Source organism: Cupressus sempervirens, chromosome 6 (assembly GCF_028749045.1).
Source record: "Cupressus sempervirens isolate cs-2001-9-10 chromosome 6, ASM2874904v1, whole genome shotgun sequence".
NCBI classification, from domain to species: Eukaryota; Viridiplantae; Streptophyta; class Pinopsida; order Cupressales; family Cupressaceae; genus Cupressus; species Cupressus sempervirens.
In genome coordinates, this window is record NC_143123.1 from 364,930,867 (window position 1) to 364,957,192 (window position 26,326).

Genomic DNA, 26,326 nt, shown 5'->3' on the forward strand with positions numbered 1-26,326 from the left:
TACTTGAATATACATCATAAGAGCAAATTTACCTGTTTCCAACAAATGTTTGAATGCATAGCTTATCTTCGTTTGTTGCACATCCGACAACTTGTGGAGAGGTGAAACATTGTCAAGGGCTTAACCACTCAACCTTTGACCATAACTTATCTCACATAATCTCTATCGAGAAAGGCCCTGCCTACCCAAAATAGACAGGGAACATCTTGTCATCCACTGAGCATCCTGGTATTTAATCACACCACTCAACTTGACAGCAGGAGAATACAATAAACATGACCATTCATGAGCTATTAAATGTTTCCTTCTAAAAAAATAATAAACATTGTAATATCACATCTGATTCTGTTTTCTTGGTATTGCAGGTCTCTTTCTCTCACCTCTTCACCCTTTTTCTTGACTATACAACCAGGTGAGTCCCAGGTGTTTGAATTCTCAGAACAACTGGTTCTTTTTGTTGATTCTTAACTGTTTCATAATTAACATATATTCCAGCTTATCACAATCTTTGATTTGAGAGATTATATTCTTTAAAGATTTCAGAATTGATTGTTTAATTCTAATATCCAGTGGCATAATGATTTATGGATCCATACTTTGGTTACTTGGTTATCACTTGCCATGAACAAGGCTAAATTGAAGAAGTACAATATGTAAATTCAAACAAGATATCATCATGATAAATGCTGAGACTTGTTGCAATTCGCTCTATGCATAGATTCGCTGCTTAGTATGCTTATCACAACTGTGACCAGAAAGATTATGTTCTTGAGACTATTTGGAAAATATCATTGGATAGTATATTTCATTCTAGAGTTTATTGCATTTGTAAAAACGCTTTCATAAGGGTTGTATCTAATTTACTATGAAAGTTTAAGGAAGAGAACTGATAACAAAGGACATTGAGTATGTAGCAAAACTCATATTTGTATCTTGAAATAAATCTGGAAAAGAGAAAGTCTTAGGAGCCTAACTGGCTGTTATGGAAAGCAGTAAAATAATACTGAAATGACATTACATGACCTGAAGTATATTCTGAATATGTTTGAACCTTGAAATCCAAATTGCAAATCTGCTCTCCTTTAGACGCTGCAGATGTATCAATGCAAAAATACTTGCTCCTCAATGGCCGAGTACATACGGTAGAGCTGCTGCTTATAATGGACATTTTTGATTGAAAGAAAAGAGACTTAGACACCCGGGTTTGTGTGAAATTGAGTGCTGAAGGTGACAGAGTAAATAAGGAAGAAAAACACAATAATAATGTAAGGTGTTCGGGTGATTACTAATTGTGTATCCACTGCAAGGCAATCGGGCATATAAAAGGTGTTCAACTTCATTCACAGCTTCAGTTTCAAAGAACCGTGTCTTCTTGGCTTCCACCGATTATAAGACAATTCAAATTGCCAAATATTAAATTGATTAAAAAGAAAAGGGAAAAGTAAAAGGTTGGAAGAAAGAGTTGGAAAATTTATAATTTCAACTATTATTATAATTTATATTTATATACATTCATGTAAGTATATCAATGGGGTGACATCATTTTATTAAGTTATTATAATATAATGGTGCCATTTCATTTATATATTTATATGTATATATTAATATATATTATAATAATATGATGAAAGATCAATTAAAATCCCTTAAGTTATGTTTTATATTTTAATTAGATTATTTTATGTTTTTTTAGATTATTTTTCTTAATAGCTCATGCGGGTCCCACAAATGTATCCTGTGTTCAAGTCGCTAGGTCCTTAACCCATTTGCCCAGTGATGGTGATGCTCTTGTGCCTAATTCTTTTTGACAATGCTTCCACCCCTTCAACGTGCTTCCTAAAAGGAAATTAACCACAGTTAAATTAACAATCAAGTTATTTAATCATAAATAATCATAACGTCTAACCACCTTTTAAATTCCATGAATTTGTGATAAATAATCACTAGCATGTTATCTTCACATGAAAATATAACGACTAACCATCTTACCATTTCGCAGGATTATAACAAATTTCACTGTCAACGGACTTCATGTGAAGCTCAACGGCTATATTTTAATTAGGTAAAAAATTGGGATGTAACACTCGATCTTGGATCACAAAATCTAGTTCTCAAAAACTTCGCATATATCGCTTCACAAAAGGTTCACACATCACTTATTACAATACAATTGCACTCTTATTTTCGCAAGATGTCCTTTGCATAAATACCATGCCTTCTCACAAATTGCTGCTAGGTCGGCTAAGACCATAATATACTTTTCCAACTTAGATTAAACATCTAGGATGTCGGCCCTAATTGGTCAAGTAATTATTTTGTAAACAAAATAATTCCTTTATCTTTAATTCCACTGTTTTGTTTCACTGGTAAAATGTGAATAACTCTTTTCCTTACTATCTGTACTGATGTCCGAGGTTAGACACATCATCATCAACATGTATACTGTCTCCATCTAACTTCGCTAGTCATAATATGACGTTAGAAACATTTTACATATAAAACAATGTACTGTTGTAAACCAATTTCATACTTAGATAATTTTCTAAGTACCAAAAGCTAAGTATCTTTATTTTCAAGGTTAACCACAAGTATGTACATCATGTGTTGCCATTAATGACAACAATTACATCACTGCATATAGCCAATTGTCAACACAAAGAACGTGTGCCTTCACAAATCTTCATGTTTTTCATTGAAAAACGTGCCATGGCATCTTTGACAAACATTCTGCTCGAGCACAACTCCAAATTCAATGGTCAAAATTATGGCACTTGGAAGTAGCGGATCATCGCAATTTTTGAATATTGGAACATCGAGCAACTTGTTCTGGGTGTTACAAAGCGGCCGACTTCTACTTGTCCTGATCAAGATACATGGGATCTGAATAATTGAGAGGTGGTGATGCTTTTCAAATTATCCATGGCTGATGATCAGCTTTCTCAGATTCCAGTTGGCAAGACAACTGTCGAGATCTAGACACATGTCAAAGGTCTTCATGAGACTTCTGACAAAAGCAGAGCTTTCTTTCTGAAGATTACTCTATTTTCTATTGTCATGGATGAGCGAACCTCGCTATAGGTACACCTGAATAGGATTTAGAAAATCCGTGATTAGTTGCTTTCCATTGGTCGCAAGATGGAGGAAGAGGTTATTGTGGTTATCACCCTTTGGATTTTACCAAAGTCCTATGAGCAATTTATCGAGACTCTCAAAATCACATCTTTTGGTGTTGATTTGAAGTTCACTGATCTCTGCACACTTCTGCTTCAGCAAGATCGGTGGAAACAACAGTTTGGTAGCAACTCCAACTCCACCTCCTCAGAGCAAGCCTTTGCTGCTAAATCCTTTCAAAAGGATAAAGACAAGTTTTAATAGCTATCTCAGTAGAAGTTTTCTGCTTTAACATTAGATGGTTTCTGAAAAAACATTCAATGCAATTACTGCCACAAGTTTAGACACATGAAGGTTGAATGTCGGAAACGCTTAGCTGCACAATCTAAGCAATCAGGTTCGTAGCCCAAAGCGAACAACGCAGAGCACACTAAGTAGACAAAATTTTCTTTTTACGCCTTCATGGCTAAAAGACTTGCAGATCATGTCAAGTCATTTGTCTGGTACATTGATTCAGGTGCCTCTCATCACTTCACCCATCGTAGAGACTGGTTCACTAATTACCAACCTTACATAGATTCTGTTATTCTTGGTGGGAAGAAGAGTACATGGTTGTTGGCAAAGGCAACATTCAGATTCAGTTTGCTGGGAGGAATCTCATATTCCTCGATGTGTACTACGTTTTAGGGATGAAACTAAATCTACTCTCAGTCAGTTAGCTACTACGACATTCTCCACAATTGGATGCCACCTTCAATTCACATCATTGCACCATCATGATCGGGCGACTCAGTCTATTGTTGCAGTAGGTCTTGAGGATCATGGTCTCTTTAGACTTATTGTTTTTGGTGATTCTTGAGACTTAGCTATGACTGCTTGGCAGTCTTTTGTTAGCACACTTTGGCATCAACGATATGGGCACTTAAATGTGCATTATCTCTCACAGCTTGCTTGGGATGAACTTGTTCTTGGACTGCCAAAGATTCAGACTCAACAGCTTGGAGTTTGTGATGCATGCCAGGCTAGGAAGCAACATCGTACACATGGCGAGCTTCTTAGGTACTTCAGCTTGTTCATGCCGATATCTGTGGCCCTATTACCACTCCTTCTATTCTTGGGTCCAGTTTTTTTTTGTTGTTCGTTGATGATTTCAGTAGAAAAATGTGGGTGTATTTACTTAAAAAGAATCAGATGCATTTCCTGTATTTCAAAAGTTTAAACCTTTAGTTGAAAAAGAGTCTGGGAAATCTATTATTACTCTTAAGATCAGACAATGGGGGGGAATTTTGTTCTAATGCTTTTTCTAGCTTCTTGGATACACATGACATCAAACGGCAGTTAACCACACCCCACACGCCACAACAGAATGGTGTAGTTGAACGTCAGAATTGGACAATCACCGAGATGGCTCGATCCATGCTCAAATACAAACATATTCTGAACAAGTTTTGGGCAGAAGTAGTAAACATTGCAATTTATCTGTTGAACTAGTCACCCACAGTGTCAGTCAAAGGTAAAACTCTGGAAGAGGCCTAATCAGGTCGCAAGCCCAAAATCAGTCACCTGAACGTTTTTGGGTCCCTTGCTTTTGTTTGGATCCCTGATGCATCACGCACCAAGTTGAACGCCAAGAGTCAGAAACTCATGCTTGCTGGATACAACAGTCTTCACAAAGCCTACCGCTGGATTGATTTTGAGGCATCTCTTCTAATGTATAGTTGTGATGTAGTTGTTGATGAGCAAAGAGGACCGTTCATGCTTGTTTCTCTTGTTCTTGATCTAGCAGACCAGCCTATAAATGCTTACGATTTGGGAGTTTGGCTTCCATCAGGTCCACCTGATGGGAGGGCTCTAGTAGCTCCTGCAGCTCCAATTATACTAGTGAACTCTGTACGAACACCTCCACCTTCTCTTGTAGGATCACTTTAATTTGTAGATGCTTCGCCTGAATTTGATCTAGATTCTTCTGATGAGGAACTTGATCACCAAGCATCTTTTGATACTAATGGTGGTCATTCTCCTCTCCGGCTTAAGTGGTGGACTAAGACACTTGCTGATATTTGTGATGATGAGCTCATTGATGGGAGAATCGCTCGAAAAAAGAGCAAACCTATAGAGTCTGTTAACTTTGCTTTCATGGCCATTATTCACAATGTGTTTGAACCTTAAACATACTTAGAGGCTAAAGGAATTCCAGAGTGGGAACAAGCCATGACATCTGAACACTAGAGCCTGCTGAAGAACAACACTTGGGTCCTTTTTGATCTTCCACCAGGGAAGAAACACATTGGTTGCAAATGGGTTTACAAAATCAAAAACAAATCGAATGATACTTTAGATAAGTACAAAACTCATTTAGTTGCGAAGGGCTTCTCTCAGTGTCAGGGCATTGATTATGAGGAGACCTTTGCTCCTACTGCAAAGATGAGCACCATCAGATTAGTCTTAGCCATAGCAACACAATTTGGCTGGAAGGTCCATCAGATGGATGTCAATAGTGCTTTTCTGAATGGTGATCTCCATGAAGAGGTCTAGATGATGCAGCCTCCTGGTTTCAAGGTTGTCGGTAAAGACCATCAAGTTATTAGATTGGTAAAAACTCTCAATGGCTTGAAGCAGGTCCCTCGGGCATGGTACATGAAAAATTGATAAGTACCTTAGTGATCAAGGCTTCAAGAGGAGTTTTTCAGACTCAAATCTATACGTCAAGATTACTGATAGTGACATCATCCTTCTGGTTATTTATGTGAATGATTTGATTACCATTGGCAGTTTGACATCTTTGATTCAGGGAATCAAACAAAATTTATGCCAGTCTTTTGCTATGATTGACCTTGGGCTCATGCATTATTGCCTAGGTGTTGAGGTTTGGCAACATCTTTGATTCAAGGAATCAAACAAAATTTATGCCAGTCTTTTGCTATGACTGACCTTGGGCTCATGCATTATTGCCTAGGTGTTGAGGTTTGGCAATAGTCTTTTAGTATATTCATCTCTCAGTCCAAATATGCTAGGGCCTTGTTAGACAAATTCTGTATGTAGGATTGCAAGCCTGCATCTACACCTATGGAAAAAAGTCTCAAGTTATCCGCAAAGTCTAATTATCCTTCCGTTGATGATACTACATACAAGCAACTAGTAGGCCGCCTCATCCACCTCTCTGCTACTAGGCCTGATATCAACTTTGCAATTAGCTATATTTCACACTTTATGACAACTCCTAAGGCTGATCATTGGATGGCAGTAAAGCGTGTGCTTCGTAATGTGAAGGGCACTTTAGATTATAGACTTTTGTACTCTCAAAGTTCTAATCCTAAACTCAGTGGGTTCATAGATTTAGATCGGGTAGGCTCTGTTGATGATAAAAAGTCAACTTCTGGATATGTCTTTAGTTTGGTATCCAGTGTAGTCACATGGACCAGTAAGAAGCAACAGGCAATTTCTCTCACCTCTACAGAGTTCGAATACAGAGGGACTATTGAGGTAGGATGTGAAGCTATTTGGCTTCGTCGAATGCTTGGGGATATGTAGGTGTCACCAGCAGGACCAACTACTGTGTTTGTTGATAACAAAGGCGTTATCAAGTTAACACGAAATCCAGTCTTCCATGAACGAACCAAGCATGTGGACATTCACTGTCATTACATACGACAACAGGTTGAAGACGAGACTATAGATTTGCAGTACGTTCCTATCATAGATTAGATCGCAAACATTTTCACCAAGCCTCTTGGTCCTGATGAGTTTGTCAAATTCAGAGGACAACTTGGTGTTCTAGATAGATTAACCATTAGGGGAGGGTATTATGATAATAGATAATCGTCTATTATTAGTTAATGGTAATCTATTGTAAATATCTAGTTGGCTTTAGTTTTTTTAGCTTTCTCAATTAGAATAGAATGTTTCTCTTCTTTACGATCTTTTCCAAAGGGAACATCGTTTGATTCTTTTGTAAATATTGACCTTTTAGTCTCTGTTAATAACAAGCAAGCATTTACCAATTATTTCGTAATAGATAGTATGTATATCATATGACATATTTCTAAGATTGCTAAAGATAATACTAAGTTTTGTATGAGTTATGAAGATTTTACCAGTAACAGGTTGATGGGGCATAATAGAGCAATAGGCAGTATAGTGGCTTTTTGGGTAAGGAATTGTTTTGATTTTACCAAAATAATTACTTGACAATGTTGAGACTACATCCTAGATGTTAACCCACACATGGCAAAAGATTATTTAAAAGATTTAGCAAAGTATCAAGTAGTAAAGTCGACATGACTAAGTTATTGGGTATAAAGGCATAACATTTTATTTAGTGAAGTGTGGCATCGCGTTATATTGATATAATATTTGAATCCACACTTTATGTGATTGGTATAGATGCAAATTTGATGCTAGTATAGAGCAAAACAATTTTGTGAACAGTTTTGAAGAAGGAAGTACAAATGCAGATCAAATATTGAAGATATCAACATTGTATAATGTTTTTGTATCTACCTCTATTGATAGCATTGTACAGTTGTATATGTGTGTTTGAGCAGTGGGCTCATCTTGCACTCTTTTGTATTGTAATACCAACTCCTGTTAGGGTAGAGGCTTCTAACAAGTTCTAGTCCTCTAACAAGGCCAGATACTCTATATGGATGTAATAGACTCCTAACAGGGTCAATATCTTTCACAAGATACTTTTGATTAGTGGATCATTTTGTGGGTAGTGATGGAGCCCAAATTTTTCAACATCTAAGAACTCCATTTATAATGTGGGAAATTTGATGAAATATTATCATTATTGTTATAGATGTTTTGGAAATAGTTGAGAGGTTTATATGAGTGAGGATGTTTCATTAAGCTTTTATAAGGAAGAGTATGTTCAGCTGTACATCAATTGGAGCTACGCTTCCAATGTGAAGAAAGATTATAAATTGCTATGAGCAAGTGTCTCAAACTCTGAGCCTATTGTCAATTTATTTCATATCAGTATTAATGTATGGAAGAGTAAACAAAGTAAGGAAAACTGTTTAAGGCAGAGATTTATGTATTTCAGCAATGTTTGTTTCTAAAACAATGAAGAAGAGATAGTTAATTAGAGATAGATTATCATCATTAAAGGGTATTTTGTAATGTTCCCGTTATAAAATAAATAATAAATTAATCTTTGTAACGGGCCGATTGATTTATTTTATTTCAGACCCATTTTTATTTTTGTTTTTGAAGTTTGTGTTGCCGTTGGCTATCTTTGTACACCCTTGGAATGATTTCCTCGACAGGTATGTAAGCACGGCTTGTAGGAAGTCTGTAGGTATGCTTTGGATTATATTTGCTTTGTACTGTGAATTCCTGTTGGGAATTCTCTGTAATTCACCATTTCAGAAGTGAAAGACCTTCCCTATTTGGTTTGTGTGGTTTCGGTGGGATTCAACTCTCACCCTAGTCTGTTGTTGCATGTATCAATTTGCTCGGATTTGGCAAATCAGAGTAATATCTTTCGGCAATTATTTCAAGTGTGTTTCACCAAGCGTTATTGTGTTTTGTGTATGAATCAGATTGCATTTAGATACCTATTCATGTGACCTCCGATCTACTTCCGTACTGCTCGCTATTGAGCCGTACAACCCTCATTCATCCCTGTACAACATTTAATTTCTTTCATACCACTCAGGATCATCTCTGTGTGGTTCTTGTCTCTACCTGTATGGCTTCATTTCCCATCTCTGTACTTCCCTGCACCCCCTCACTTACTCCCGTACGACATTCACCTCCTCACCACTGTACGGCTAATACTATCCACTGTATGACTATTTCTGCCCACTGTACGGACTCATACTGTCACCGTACAACTATCACATCTTTCATAGGACCATTAGAAAGACCACTGTATAGACTCTCTCACTCATTCGCACGGCCAACACATTTATCGTACAACCTCTTGTTTGTGCATTTCTGGTCGTATTTGTATGGTGCCCTGAGTTTTGTAACTCGTCTCCAGTTGGAATTGTTTGGAACACTACAGTGGTATCAGAGTGCTTCGATCCTACTAGCCTGTGGACAGTGAATGAGAGTTTATAGCCGGAAAAGGACACATTCCGTTGATCAAATGGCGGACGAACGGGAACCAATCGTTGCCGAACTTGTGGCTCTTCTGAGGGAACTTGCTAGGAATTAGGCACAAATCACTAATACGCAGCGACTCATGAAAAAAACTCTCAAGAAGTTGGTGGAGAACAAAATGGTCATAGCGTGGACTCGGTGACGGGTAAATCAAACCTTCAACCAGCACACTCTCGACCTTCCATGTCGACTTTTCCATCACGGACGAAGGCACAACACAAAGGGATACAACCAACCTTCGAAGAGATGAGAGAAGAGTGGAAGAATGCAAACCTTGAAGAAGATATATCATACAAAGATTACGTAGATCTGAGAATAAGATATTCGAGAGGCGGAAACAGAGGATACTTTAACGATGATCTCAGGAGAAAGTTGAGTAAGGTAAATCTGTCGCCATTTGACAGATCGGGTTCTATATTAGTGCAAGAGTGGGTTATGAAAGCCGATACCTACTTCCAGCTGAATCCTATGCCAAAAGAAGAAGCAATCAAATTTGCTGCGTTACACTTGGAAGGAGTTGCGCACGAATGGTGGCACCACGACACCATCACATTAGGGCATGACCAAATAAAGATTTATGCGGAATTCACGGAGAGATTGATCGAACGATTTGATGGGAAAGATCCCAAGCTCAATTTCAAGGATTTGGCGCAACTAAGGCAAACTGGATTAGTAGATCAGTTCATTACAGAATTTCAGAAACTCTTTGTTTTGTTCACAGACATTTTCGAAAGACGGGTTGTGCTCTTCATGGACGGACTGACAGAACCGCTGAAAGGTTGGGTGATGGGATTCAATCCATCTACGTTGTCGGAAGCAATCAGTAAGGCAAGAAGTATGGCATCGTCGTCGGCATCATCCTCATCCTCTTGAAGGTACTCACATTTGAAACCGCCGATGTTTCCAAGGGACAAACCTCTGCCCAAGAAGCCGTCGTTGGATGAAGCCACCTAACCGGAACTCCACAGGAAGAAATTGTGTTTCAATTGCAAGGGGCCTTGGGAGCTTGGCCACCAATGCCTCGGGAAGGGGAAGATCCATTAGATCGAGGTCGTGTCCCATGATGAGGACGAACACAAATAGGAAGAAATGCCAATCGAGGATAACCAACCTAACATTGACACCAACATGGCCAATTTAAACTATACAGAGAGAATCGCCGCCTTGGTACTGCGCGGAGGATCCATTGCATTGGCTGGCAGTCCGAGGTGCATAGTTTTTCGTGTACGGGGTATCCTTCAAGGACAAAGGGTTACGGTGATGTTGGATAGCAGAGCTACTTTGAATTTCATAAACTCATCCTTGGTAAAGCGAAGAAGTCTCCCTATAGAAGCACACGCAGGCTTTTAGGTCAAGGTAGCCGGAGGGACTTTCCTGCCCTGCACACACCTTGTTCCTCAACTCAGCATCACAATGGCCAATCACATGGTAACTGAGGACTTCTTCATAGTGGACCTGGCTGACATGGAAGTTATTTTTGGCATACAGTGGATGGAGACCCTTGATGAATACACCCAAAGTTTCAAACGAATGGACTTCACTTTTGTGGTTGACGAAAAGAAGGTTGTCCTCCGAGGAATGGCGAATGAAGGTTCAAAGGAAGTTTCTGCTCATCGGATGGAGGTAATTATTCGGCACGATGACGTTGTGTGGGCTGCTCATTGTTTCATCTTGGCGAAACCTATAAAGGGGCAAAGAACACCTCCACAGGATGATGAGCTCCAAGATATTTTAAGTAGACATGAAAAAGTTTTCATGGATATTCCTCCTAGCATACCATCGCACTGAGGGTTTGAACACACTATTGAGTTGGAATCAGGGGCAAAGCCAGTCATAACCACATCGTATCGCTACCCCAAGAAATTCAAAGATGAGATCGAAAGGATGATTCAGGATTTGCTAGAGAAAGGATGGATCTGTCCCAGTTCCAACCCATTCACGTCATCTGTAGTGTTGGTCAAAAAGAAGGACGGGACGATGCGCATGTGTGTGGACTACCGCGCGGTGAACAAGAAAACAATAAAGAATAGGTATCCCATTCCAAGGATAGATGAGTTGCTGGATGAACTGCATGGAGCGGTCTATTTTTCAAAAATAGATCTTCGTTTCGGATACCATCAAATCCGAATGAGAGAAGATGTGGAGAAAACGGCTTTCTGCTACCACTACAGACATTATGAGTTCCTGGTCATGCCATTCGGATTGACCAATGCACCTGTTACATTTCAATCATGCATGAACCGCATCTTCAACAAACAATTGCGTATCTATTGGTATTCTTTGATGATCTTATTTATAGCAGGATGTGGGAGGAGCATTTGAATGAAGTTCTGAGTATCATGGAGGAACAATCCTTGTTCGCCAAGCAGTCCAAATGCGAGTTTGGTATGACAGAGATATTGTACTTGGGGCATGTTGTAAGTAAATATGGGGTTCAAGTGCATTAGGAGAAGATTCAAGCTATCCTCGACTGGCCTCCTCCAAAATCACTCACGAACTTGTGAGTATTCTTCAGACTGTGCAGTTACTATAGGAGGTTTGTTAAAGGATTCTCTCAGCTCAACGCACCTTTAACGGATCTGACAAAGGAGTCATTCCAGTGGAATGAAGAGGCACAACTGACCTTTGATAAGCTAAAAAAGGCCATGAGCACTTGTCCCGTACTTGCACTGCCTGATTTCACCTGACCGTTCACTTTGGAGTGCGATGCGTCTGGGGAAGGCATTGGAGTGGTTTTGATGCAGGATAGACACCCCATTGCCTTGGCGAGTAGGAAGCTTACACCAACAGAACGCCTGTATTCCATCTACGACAAAGAAATGTTGGCCATCGTACATGCACTAACCAAGTTTCGGCAGTATCTGGTGGGTGCCAAGTTTGTCCTTCGTACGGATCACAATAGTCTGAGATATTTCCTGGAGCAGCGAGACTTGAACGAACGGCAACAAAAATTGGTAAGCAAAGTTCAACCTTTTGATTTCGACATTGAATATGTAAAAGGGAAGAACAATGTTGTTGCGGATGCGTTGTCCAAAAAACCCCCCATCTGCTCACTAGACTAGATCTTAGTTGACTGGAAGGCACAACTGTTAGTGGAATATTTGAAGAATACATTTGCCTGTGAAATAATGGATGGCCACACCCACGATGATCGGTACAGAGTGGTGGATGATATCATCTACTATAAAGACCGGATATACCTGGTGCTAGAATCCAAACTGAAGCAGAAGATCTTGAAAGAAGTACACGACTCACCTCTGGCTGGACACCCCGATTTCCTTAAAACCTACAGAAGTTTTCGGGAGAGGTTTTCATAGAAGGGACTGAAAGGGGACGTGTTGCAGAATGTAAGAGAATGCATGGTCTGCCAACAGAACAAGTCCGAACATACTTTGCCTGCCGGGCTGCTAGAGCCTTTGCCAATTCCCGAACATAAGTGGGAAAGTATATCAATGGACTTCATAACAGGTCTTCCCAAGGTGAACGGAAAGGACTGTATTTTCGTGGTGGTTGATAGATTGACGAAGTATGCACATTTTTTCACCATTCCCTTAGACCTTTAGGCTGCACAAGTTGCTGATCTATTTTTCAGAGAAGTCTTTCGTCTGCACAGGTTACCTCGAAACATCGTCAATGATTGGGATGGACGATTCGTCAGTATCTTCTGGATAGAATTGTTTCAGATGGCAGGACAAAATTATCACTAAGCACAAGTTACCACCTACAGACGGAAGGTCAAACTGAGATTGTAAACAAATGGCTCGAAGGCTACCTTCGAAACTACGTCTCAGCACAACGAGCATAGGTAAAATGGATCCATTTGGGGGAGTATTGCTACAATACAACGTATCACATGTCTATTGGGATGGTGCCATTCAAAGCTCTGTACGGGTACGAATCCCTCTTCTTCATTGACACTGTTCTGGGTGACAGTCGCGCTCCAAGGGCGAGGGACTGGCTTTAGGAGGGGTAGGACATATTGAGGAGTTTGAAAGAAAATCTAGAGTAGGCACAAAATCAACAAAAGATGTATGCCGATAGACCCCGGATAAAGAGGAGCTTTGAAGTGGGGGATCTGGTCTATTTTCGACTCCAGCCATATTGACAATCTTCATTAAATGGAATGAGGAAGGAGAAATTGAAGCCACGATTTTATGGTCCCTATCGTGTGGTCCGTCGCATTGGTGAGGTAGCATATGAACTGGAACTTCCGGAGGGGAGTCACATTCATAATGTCTTCCATGTTTCCTGTTTGAAGAAAGCCACAGGGCAAAACGTCACAATTGTTATCGACCTTCCGCCACTCAACGAAGAAGGAAAACTCATTTTGGAACTTGCCAAGATCTTCGAAGTACGTGAAAAGACCCTACGGAACCGCATTGTGAAGGAATACTTGGTACGCTGGCAACACCTACTGCTGGACGACGCAACGTGGGAAGTCGAGCACATCCTCTAGCACCCGGCATTGCACTTGCTTGAGGACAAGCAAATTTTGGGACGGGAGGACTGTAATGTTATAAAATAAATAATAAATTAATCTTTGTAACGGGCCAATTGATTTATTTTATCTCGGACCCTTTTTTTTTTTTGTTTTCGAAGTTTGTGTCATTGTTGGCTATCTTTGTACACCCTCGGAACGATTTCCGCAACGGGTATTTAAGCACGGCTTGTAGGAAGTCTGTAGGTATGCTTTGGATTATATTTGCTCTGTATTGCGAATTCCTGTTGGGAATTCTTTGTAATTTGCCATTTCGAAAGCGAAAGGCCTTCCCTATTTGGTTCGTGCGGTTTTGGTGGGATTCAACCCTCACCCTAGTCCGTTGTTGCATGTATCAATTCGCTCAGATCTGGCAAATTGGAGTAATATCTTTCGGCAATTATTTCAAGTGTGTTCCACCAAGAGTTATTGTGTTTTGTGTATGAATCAGATTGCATTTAGATACCCATTTGTGTGACCTCCGATCTACTTCCGTACTGCTCACTACTGAGCCGTATGGCCCTCATTCATTCCTGTATGACATTTAATTTCTTTCATACCACTCAGTATCATCTTTTTGTGGTTCCTATCTCTACTTGTACGGCTTCATTTTCCATCTCTGTACTTCCCTGCACCCCCTCACTTACTCCCATACGACATTCACCTCCTCACCACCGTACGGCTAATACTGCCCACCGTACGGCTATTTCTGCCCACAGTACGGACTCATACTGTCACCGTACGACTATCACATCTTCCGTACGGCCATTGGAAAGACCGCCGTACAGCCTCTCTCACTCGTCCGTACAGCCAACTTTGCCCAGCGTACAGCCAACACACTTACTGTACGGCCTCTTGTTTGTGCATTTCTGGTCCTATCCGTACGGTGCCTTGAGTTCTGTAAGTCGTCTCCAGTTGGAATTGTTTGGAACACTACATATTTTACAAATACTTGAAGACATTCTACAGCCCCTGTTTGAGGTAGCAGTCCTCCTCCATGAATTACAATAAGTATGACAGTGGGATGGTAATGGAGGAAACATCTCATCAGATGAAGTAGATTTAATATGGAGTATATATTGATGGACCAATCAGAATCGTACAGGTTTCAGACATTGGCACTCAGCAAATAAGAGTTCCTGCAGTAATCCAGATGGCAATTGCTTGCAAATATAAGAGATATTCCCATCATGACAATGGCCTACAATCGGATTGGAGTATGATTAGTCATATATATATATATATAAATATCATCAATGATAAAGTACAGACGTTGAACAGATAGGAAAGCAGTATCTTAAGCGATTACAGAAGTAATGAGGATTGTCTTCCATGACTTTTTGACCATTGAGAGTATGGTGACCCGACAAGATTAGCAGTACAATCCAATTTATATTAATAAAGGAAACAGTGAAGAGCATGTTTCTGAAGAAATCATGAAATGAGAAGTTGTTTACCTTATGGTTCTGTATTTGAAGATTAAATATGTTTCGTTATGAATTATTGAGGACACATGATCATCATTCTGTTTTTCTTCAGATCGAGACTATATGCGTTGCATAATTTGCTTGATACATAGGATACATTTTCGAGGTTTGATGACGCTCAGGGATTGAACCAGTTCCAGTTTGACATTTATTTAGAATGCAGTGTTTGGGCTGCCATTAACCATTTACATTTAAATTCATTACTCATATTCAAACCTCTGCATATGACTCCCTGATTTCAAAAACATATTATGGTGGGAAGTACTTATCACACCTTGTGATTGTTGATAAAGCTCCAAACATGGGTAAAAGAAATTTTACACAGCAAGACTTATTCGCAGTGCATTGGAGTAATTGAGATGTCCAAGTCAGATCCCTGGTGGCTCTAATTAACATTTTGTGTATAGTAATCACCATCATGTTTTGACAAACTGGAAATCCTCAAAGACCATCCATTTTGATTGATTTCATGAGCAATTATATGGATATCTTCTCACTTCAGAAATACGTTGAAATTGGGTAATCATGGCAGTCTGGGTGACCAGTTTTGCATATTTCGACCTTTTCTAAAAGGAGTTTTTCTTAGTCTGAAAATGTCTGTAAGTTAAGCCGCACAAGAAGTGACTGTACAAGTCATGAAGATTAGATATTATAACTAAGTCAGACAATGTCTGAGTGATCAGATGTATATTGCCATTGTACAAGCATTGCTCTTAAATATTTTATATCCAAAGATGAGTATGGTTATGCATCACAGAGTGATAGATATTGCATTTGCTTGTTTGAAAGATTATCATTAGATTATCGGGTCAGCAACAGTGGTTAGAGAAGATAAATTCTGGTGATTCCAGAAACTGTCAGAGATTGCCCTTTGTCCATGAATGCCACAAGCCATATTTATGAATCATTGGTAACAACTCTTCAATGATTTATTTCTAATGATATGCCGTATCTATTGCAGGTCTGAGGAATATGTGGGAGAAAGAAAAAGAAGTAAAATGGTTGGAAAAACCCATGCGGACTAGGAGATTGGATGCTGCGGAGTATGGTCTATAAAATGCACGATAAAAGAAGAAGTCAAACACATCGATGGATAGAAAGTTCACAGGGAGGCATCCACGGGAGTGAAAGAGATTACATTTGATTCTGTGCAAACACCAAGGAAATTCAAACACGCATCTCATGAACTGATGGATACACACCCAAGCGGGTGGATGCAAAGGTCATGAATTAACGCTAATGGAGAATATAAGGCACAAGAATCATAAAACCGCTGGTTATATTTTGATAAAATTAAATCATATTAAGTATTCAACATTGGTTGGTTATTAGTATTGAAAAGCTGCAATGGTTGAATAGATGCCTCTCCATTTATAAATAGGAGATGTAAATCAGACAAATTTTGACACAATTCATATACGATACTTTACAAATTTTTGCATACTCAGATTTTATTAGGACTCTTCATATGATATTTTCATTGGCAAGGATTGGATTCTTGAACCAAGCTGGTGGAAGTTGGATTATTGGGCAAATTTTTATGTGCTGTTCGGGATTGAATTGCAACGAATTGAGCAGCAGCATTGAGTGTCTTCATTGCAATTTTATTTCTGCATAACCAGTATGCGTAATCAATTTATTTTATTTGCATGAGATTATAGAGTCAAAGATATTATATAGTTCATCCTTTATAGATATTTTGAAGTTTTATAATGACACATCCTTTTATGCCATAACCAACTTTCCTCTACATGTGCCAAGAAGCATGAACTATCAGTGAGATCAAGATAGAATAAATTACCTTTTGTCTGATTGCCAGTTCCAACTAGGTTTCCTTTACCATTTAGAAGCTTGGCCTTCCCATTCATGAATTCTACCTTGAATTCAATGTTGTTCAGCTGTGCCACACTTAGAAGATTGTCTCAGTCCTTCAACCCAATAGGCATTATCACATTTGATTCCATCAGTCAATGCAATGCAACCTTTTCCCTTCACATAACATGGTTCATTGTTTCCAAATTTAACACTTCTACCATCATAGTGCTCCAAGTGTTCAAACTTAGTTTTATCACTAGTCATGTGATGAGAACAACCACTATCTATTTATCCATGTGTCATTCTTGCTAACATGAGAAATAAGTGCCATCTTTTCATTATCCTCATCTTTTGATTCATCTTTAATAGCAATATATACTATTTCATCTTCATCATCATTGTCAGAATCTTTAGCAATATAACAAGATTTCTTACCTTTATCTTTGTAGTCTTTGTAGCTCTTGAAATCTTTCTTGCCTTTGAACATGCTGGATTTTCTGTCATCTTTACTTTCCTTGTTTGGACACCTTGCAGCAATGTGACTAAATTCTTCACAAGGAAAACAAATCAATAGAATTTTGCCTTTATATTTACCTTTGCCTTTTGGTAACCTCCTTGCAAGTAGGGCTTCAATGGCTTCAAGATCATTATTAGATTCTTCTTCTTCTTCACTGTCAGACTGTTTGCCTTTTGAGTTTCCTCCCTTTCTACCAAGGGTTAGTTTTGCTTTGAATGTTGATTCTATGTTGCGAGATCCAGGAAGATAGTTATCAAAGTCATCCAACTCAAAAGCTGTTAACCTTCCCACTAGTGCATCCAAAGTTATATTACTTTTGGGATCACATCTCATTTCTTGAATAGCTGAAACTCTAATTGCATAAATAGGAAGAAGAGTTCTTAATGCCTCGCTGATTGCTGTTTCATCTTCTATTTTTCCTCTTGAAGCTCTGATTCCACTCACGGTTGCTTTGATTTTCTCACTGTATTTTGCAATGTTTTCATCATCTCTCATCTTCATCTGATCAATTTGACCTCCGAAACTTTCTGCTTTGTCTCTCATCACATTGTCATCTCCTCGATAGATCTTTTGCACAGCCTATTTCACATTTCATGAGTAGTAGGACAATCTTTTGACTTCATCAAATTGAGAGCAGGAGCAATGTCAATCATCATTGTGTTGTGATTCTTTTTATCTACCATCTGATCCATAGTCAAAGGATCAGGAGGTGACACATACTGGCTCTCTAGGAATTTTAGGCTTGGATCTCCAATGGTTCCCAAATACAGCCTCAGTAGTTCCTGCCATGCTTTGAAGTTTTCTCTGTTCAACTTAGGAATCTCTCTTCTGTAAGACATTTTGATCTTTAGCTTAGGTCCTTGAAACCTTTTCAGCAAACGCCAAAAACTCTGATACTAATTGTTGGAAATATAAGAGTAGTAACTGAGACGGGAGGGGTAAATCAATTACCACAAAAAAAATTTCAAATCCCTTAGATGTCAATACAAACTTTCTTTTAACTCACAGATTGGTTAGAATTAGATATTTATTGTAACTCGGTTAACAAGCAATCTTAATATAATGATGTGTATTAACCTTTAGCAACTTAGTTGTAGAAAGATAAAGTAGTAAGCAAATAACATGAACACATGAGACACCAAGATTTAATGTGGAAACCCAATTTAGGAAAACCACCAATGCAATTAGTTACAACTTTGCACTCTTCTAAAGTGAGCCCTGCTAGGAGCCAACCCTGTTAAATGTTACAAAACACACTGTTAGGTGTGACCCTGTTAAAGGATTTAAATCATCCTGTTAGGAGTGGCTTTATTAGAGGTCTTAAGACACTTCAATCTAAAAATGCCACCTAGTTAGAGAATTTACAAAATGATTGTTAAGTCAACTCTGTTAAGAGATTTTTTCATTGCTACAGTTGTTAAAGGTTAACACTGATTGACCTGCTTAATGAAGCAACTGAATTGTAGATTCAAATCACTGTTCTGGCTTATCCTCTAAATCCTCCTTGATCAGAATATTCTTTGTAGCTCCTTGGATACTCTGCTCTTAATTAGATATCCTTCTCTATTGGCATCTTATCTTCTTCTCCACGTTTTTCATTGTTTTTCAATCCATAGCTTGACCTTTCATAGATATGAAACCCTATGTCAAGTCAGCTTGAATACCTTTTCAAATAAACAAATACCATCCACTGATTCAGCTTGCATAAACCAACTAATAGATAAAACTAATCTACTGAAGGTCGGCTAAAACTGGGTCAGTCGGTTACCACTGAGTTCCTTGGTAACCAACCTAAGTCAATTTACACTTAACTCCTTTGGCAACCGACCTGACTTGGTTTACACAAGAATTCCTAAACTTGCTTCTTCTAAGCTTATACTCGGTGTATACTGGAGTCTTCGGAACTCGGTTCCAACTAGCAGTGCTTAGTTAGATTATAACATTTGTGTAACATGAATGACAATATACAATTGTATAATTGTTATCAACACTTAGATGCATAATAACCAAATTCATTACAAGTCCAACATTTAAAGATTTTCTTACCATTTGGTTCTCTTCTCACAAGCAGGGCTATACCTTCTTCAATCTTTCTGTCTTCTTCAGATCTGGTTCTATTGCTGCTAGCGAAATCTCCATGGGTGCTTGCACTTCTAGATAAGCAAGGACAAACACTTAAGGCACTAAAAGCTGTATCCACTCTTGTTAATTCTCTAGATTATCTCAAACTTGCTTCTCCTACTTCGTATCTTCCAAGCAAAGTTTCCCTGGTAAACTTCTTAGTGCAAGGTATTAATAGCTCAATCGTCTGTGCTACTTGCTTAAATGGAGGTGTTAAAGTTTTTAGAATCTTCTAGACAACCTCATCTTCTTCCTTAGATCCACTACCTAATTTGATTCCTGCAACAGTCTCAGATATTCTACCAACATAGCTTCTCACAGATTCATCTTCCAACATTTTAGCATCTTAAAATAAACATATCTAATTCTATAATCTCATTCTTTTTGTATGTTTATCTCCTTCAAAAGTAGATTCTAAAGCTGTCCAAATCTTATGAGATGTTTCTAGTGATTTTACCTGACTGTATTCATTTTCAAGAAGAGCTGTTAGTAAGGCTTTTCTGGTTCGCATATTACACATAAATAGATCTCTTTCTGCTTTGCTGCATTCTTCAATCTTTCTTTCTTCCACAATTGTTTTGTTTTCCTTTCTCAAAAGCCAATATTTTGAACCCATACATAGCAAATGAGTCCAGCTATCATAGTTAACCCCATCAAACTTAGGATTATCTTTTCTGAAGTGACTCGCCATTGATCTCCCAAGCTGTTAAGCTTTCTCTTCAAGGACCTGATGCTCTGATACCAATTGTTAGAATATAAAGTCCATTGATATAACTGGGGGGTGGGGGTGAATCAGTTATCCAACTATTATCACAATCATCAAGCTTTTAAATTCTTAACTATATGAGCAATATAATTAGCAACCATAACAAGATACTCATACACAAAAACATCAGATATGTTAACTAGGGAAACCCTTGATTAGAGGGAAAACCCCGGTGGGGATGGTACACTGTTGTCTGACTTTTAGTCACATTTTTTTTTTGGCAATATTGGAGTCATGTGGTCTTGTCAAGTCTGGTGTCTAGGTCTAAGTCTTCCCTAAGATAGGAAGTCTTTGCCGGGTTCCCCTTCAATTGCCTTCATGTTTTGGCTGGGAGGGATGTTTTCAAGGTCTCATTGTTTGGGTAGGTTGTAGCTCCCAATCCGGCAAAGATTATGGTGCTCCAATTGATGATCTTTTCAGTAAGAGGAATGATGCTTGGGAGTAACAAGTTTCATACATTCAAAAGGACCAAGGAAGTTTTCTCATGTAACGGGAGTAATAAAAGAATCAACAGTGAATCATTCAATATTCTACTTCCAATGAAGTGTAAACAATCCAATTATGGTTAAAAAATAAAGTTTGTAGTTGAACATATTGTGATAGAATCTGCAGGTTAAGGGGTCTTCAGATGATTACAAAGAATCAAAAAAAGGGATCTTTATTTGGATAATGCAATGACCAAGTTGATGGGGAACATTCAAAGAAGCCTATCCCATATGTCAATGTATAGAAGATCTATTTCTTGCATGAGTAATCTCAGAACTGTAACAATATCTCTAAGTCTTCAATAAGGGAAGTGGCAAAGGTTATTCTTGAAAGTCTTCAAAACATCTTGAATCTGATAACAGTGCAGAAAGTCAAGCTCGTAGCATCAGTTGAATAAAGCTCTGACTTTCCAAGTGCTACGGTTTGTTATATGGAATATCTTTGTTAATAGAAGCTGAACTTTCCTTACATGGAGGCATTTGATCAAAAAATGATGATAGTTGATTGATTCCTAAACTATATTGAAGAATGGAATAGTGCTAATAATCGACATAGAAATATCATTAAAACAGAATTATGAGTCATATCATGCAATGATGGGGTGTGATCAGAAACGTGCATCAAATACAATGACTCTGCCTTTTAAAAAGATCATATTCCGAGCTTGGGTTTTAGTTCTTATTCGAGTTTGAATATATATTCTGATCCTCAAATGTATTTTGATGAAATCGACCTCCATGATGGCATAAAGGTTCAAATAAATCTCAGTGATATGATGTCAATCTGTGGCAGAGAGTTGCAAAATGTAACTTTTCTTAAGTAAAAATTGATGTATGTGGAGTCGCGGCTTATCTCATCCTCTTCCTGCATTTTTGTCATCTCCCAATCTTGAAGCTCTCGTTCTAGAAGTTAGCAAAAAATCTAATAGCACTGGTGATGGTGAGTCTAATGAAGATCGGATTGTTGCAAGGCCAATGCATGAGATTACATTCTCCTCAGAAGACAAGCCAAAGCTTCTTAGTCAGTTAACTTCTTTACCTACAGATATTGGATTAAATATTCAAGAGGCACATGCCTTTTCCACTACAGATGGTTATAGTCTAGATGTTTTGTGGTTGATGGGTGGCCCTTAGAGGAAACAGACAATCCAGATCTGCGCAATCGTGTTTATATTTATTGGCGACTTTTGTTAATTGATCCAGAGGCAGCAAAAGATGTTGTCTTGGCTGAGAAACCTGTTATCAGTGATGACTCTATTCCCCCATGGGTTGCCTTGGCAGCATGGCTAAGGCCTGGTTTTTGTGAGTACGTTCGTGTCAATGTTGACGAACTTGTGGTTGAACAGCTTTCGGTGTCCGAATATTTGGAATTCAAGGAACACCTTTTTCCTCAGACAACACAGCTACTGGGGACAGGCGTTCATGCTGAATGAAAAAATACAAAGTTTGCTCATGCTACGTTCTTCCTTGTCAAAGGCTTTGGCATATCTTAACGAGATCCCTAAGGATACACCATATGCAGAATTTGAGCACAAATTTCAAAAAAATTGGATTGGAAAAAGGCTGGGGGAACAATGCAGAACGTGTCTTGGATATGATTTATTTGCTGTCGGGTTATATTTTGGAGCCTAATTCAACAACCTTAGAAAAGTTTCTAGGCAGAATTCCAATGTTCTTTAATGTTGTGATCCTTTCACCCCATGGCTATTTTGGTCAAGCCAGTGTTCTGGGAATGCCAGACACTGGTGGACAAATGGTATATATCCTTGATCAAGTCCGTGCCTTAGAGAATGAAATGGTACTGAGAATAAAACAGCAAGGGTTGGTCATCGAACCCAAGATTCTTGTGGTGACTTGCCTGATTCTGGAAGCGCATGGAACCACCTGCAACCAGCTAACTGAGAAAATAAGTGGGTTAAAACATTCATGGATACTCAGGGCACCTTTCAGAACTTACAAGGGAATTTTGCATCCATGGGTATCTCGATTTGATGTGTGGCCTTACTTAGAAACCTTTGCCGAGGATGCATATAATGAAATAACTTCAGTGCTACATGGTGCACCTGATTTGATTATTGGTAACTACAGTGATGGAAATTTAGTGGTATCTTTGATTGCACATAAACAAGGTATTACTCAGTGCAATATTGCTCATGCTTTGGAGAAGACCAAATACCCAGATCCTGACTTATATTGGAAAAACTTTGAAGAGAAGTATAATTTCTCCTGTCAGTTCACTGCTGATCTCATTGCAATGAACCATGCGGATTTCATTATCACAAGCACATACCACGAGATTGCAGGAAGCAAGGATACTGTTGGACAATATGAAAGTCACGCCGCTTTCACTATTCCTGGTCTTTACTGTGTGGTTCATGGAATTGATGTTTTCGATCTTAAATTTAACATTGTTTCTCCTGGAGCGGACCTGAACATTTATTTCCCATACACAGACAAGTAGAAACGACTTACTACTTTGCATGGATCCATTGAAGAACTCATATTCAGTCCTGAACTGACAGCTGAGCATGTAGATTGTTGTCTTTGCTTTGTTCTGAGGTGTATTGAGTGACAAGAGGAAACCTATCATATTCTCTATGGCAAGACTTGATCGGGTGAAAAACATGACGGGACTAGTTGAATGGTTTGCCAAGAACAAGCGCTTGAGGGAGCTGGTCAATCTTCTTGTTGTTGCAGGTAATGTTGATGCATCAAAGTCAAGAGCTAGGGAACATTTTGTTAATGGATTTCGATTTTTAATGTGGAAGTGGTATTTAAACTCATCAAGAATATAATCATAATAAAAAAAGGAAATGAAGAGTCAGTTTTAATAACTGAAAAGGAAGACTTACCGTGGGAAGGATATTATTATCACATGAAGATAAACCTTTCAGCTGTCCTTCATGTTTGAAAAAATCAGTGATATTGGTAACTGAAAAGCCACCGCCAGGAGAGAAGAGGTTAAATATGGAATTCAATGATAAGGGAGAGGGGCTTCTTTTCTTGCATACAGTCGGAGAGCTGGAGTAGAGGAGAGGGCATGTTAGTTTATGTATTTCATTTCATTGCATATAGGGGTTGGCAAATTTTGGTGAAGCTGGTTGTAGAGTCAATCAAGTTTAGTGCCATTATTTTACCGTCCACTTTCATCATCTATATCTGATGTTGTTTCATTGTGTTGAATTGAAGATGGGGAAATAAACAAAGTTTTGTTTCGTTGTTTTCAATTTAGCCAATCAGTAGAATAATCAGAGAATTATAACTAGTTGTGGAATTGCGTTAGCATACTTCATTTGCATTTCATAACTTGCATAGTCATTCTTCATTTGCATTTCATAATTTGCATTTTCAAATTGTTGTGTTGGGAAATTCATAAGAATGTGAAAATCAATCAACATAGCATCTTTGCATTTAGATCCTGCCTGAGATTTCACTTGCCTGGGTGGAACTCAGTTTCTTTTGCTGTTCTCTGGTTAAGAACATACCTGCAGTAGGAATTAGAATTGAAACAAAATTCATTGAATACTTTTCACATAGGGAGTTGTACCTTAATTCAGAGGGAAACTAGTTATTCTCAGAAACAGTTTCCCAACTGTTATGTAAAGTTGTTCTTTATTACAAATTGGGCAAATTAAAAGGAGAATCAGAAGAAGAACAATCTGTTTACTAACATACACACAAAATGATGTACAAATATAAATATTCCTTGTTAGAGGATGGATCCTTTTAGGAGTTTATGAAATACATTTAGTATATATCAGTCCCTGTTAGGAGACTTTGAATCCTTGGAAGGAGATTTCAACCCCTGTTAGGAGTTGTAGAAGGCAAATGGACCCACTGTCCAAACAGCTTCAGGGGCAAGACCAATGAACCCGCTGTCCAAATGATCTTTGTATTTTTCCTTGTAGAATAATATAATTGAACTGTACTTCCTCTTCCTCTTCCTCTGTCCTGTCAACGGGACTACTTTGCTTCTTCTGATCTTGATACCAGATCACCAACTTCGCATCCAATAGTCTCTTGGATCGCTTACTTGCACTTACCAAATACTCTACTTTTGTTTGCACTTGTTCGATCACACTTCCATATCTCAAACAAGGAAAACATCTTTCCTTTATACCATGTCCTCAAAACAATTCCTTGAGTCGGCCTTGAGGCTTTCCCAATTAATTATAATAGGACCACATTAAGATAATTAATTATTTTGCAAGCACATAACACTGTCGGCTCATAGTCTTTACAACTTCTCATACGTGCGACTCCAGATCTTGCGCACTCGTTGACATCATCATCAAACTGTTTTCTGTTACTGTCTAACTTCGCATATCACAATTCTATCTCAATAAAGAGATACAAATCAATCATCAGAAACTACTTATCAGTTACTCTCTCTTTGTACTGCTCTCTGTAAATCAAAAATACCTTCTACATATCTTCTTCTTACTCAATGCACATTTAGCCTTGTGATCAGGACACAACGTGCAACACATCCTTAACCGCGCGTAACCTGAACATCGAATCTCTATCCGTACGAACACAATCTCTGCTTGCTACTCTGCCAGTCTTCACAGAAACCATACTATGTTGTCATCAATGACAAACATAGTCTTGAATGCAACATGTCAATCATACTACTTGCTCACTAATGCTTAGGATGCTCCCTCAAAAGAATACCATCAACATTCATGCTAACAGGGAGATCATACAAGGTACCTTGAGCCTAATCATTGAATTTAGGAGCACCGAAGTACATCCGTCATATGGCCTCCTAACTTAACTTGAATTAACCATCAGGCTACTTGCCTGCCTTATATGCCCACATCTCCCTTAATAATGGAATGGCAGATTGGATGCAGCTTTTAGGGAATCATTGCTTCTACTCTATAATGCATATGCAAAATTATAGCAAGAACAACAATGTATAAATAAACAGATTTCATGTAACAGTAGCAATATAATATTCTTCAATAATGACTCAGCCAAGACGTAATGCATTATATCTGGTACCACACTATTTAGAGAGATATCTAGGCTGCTGGTTAATATATTTAAATCTGAATCTGAAAGCTTTTCTGAATGCTTATGATTATACTTCTTTGATGGCCTTTGAATGCTCATATGGACTTGCCTTATATACCTCTCTAATTGGGACGACAAGTCATGTCTATTCCGAAGAATATCACCTTTCCCAAGGCTGTGTCTTTTCATATTGAATCACTTGGTGTTCATTATTCTCCTTAACACTCCACTGATTACAAGTGAGATATATGATCGACTAATGAAATACCAAGTATGTTTGTTATCGCTGCCATAGTATTTACTAGTGATTACTATTGTTGCCCAAGGTAATTGTTTTGTTGTTGCTGATCACTAGAGTCTTCGGCTTTTATTTGCATCCCATGTCTTTGGAGGAAAATCATGATCCACTGTTCATGG

At 38.5% G+C, this 26,326-nt stretch overlaps 1 protein-coding gene and 1 pseudogene across 1 annotated transcript in view; both read left to right on the forward strand.

The window, feature by feature from the left end:
• The window catches only part of LOC149552597 (COP9 signalosome complex subunit 1-like), a 69,873-nt gene that overhangs the window by 7,528 nt on the left and 36,019 nt on the right, over positions 1 to 26,326 (forward strand). The gene's annotated exons all lie outside the window — the stretch shown is intronic.
• On the forward strand, positions 21,725 to 23,920 carry LOC149552598 (sucrose synthase 4-like; annotated as a pseudogene).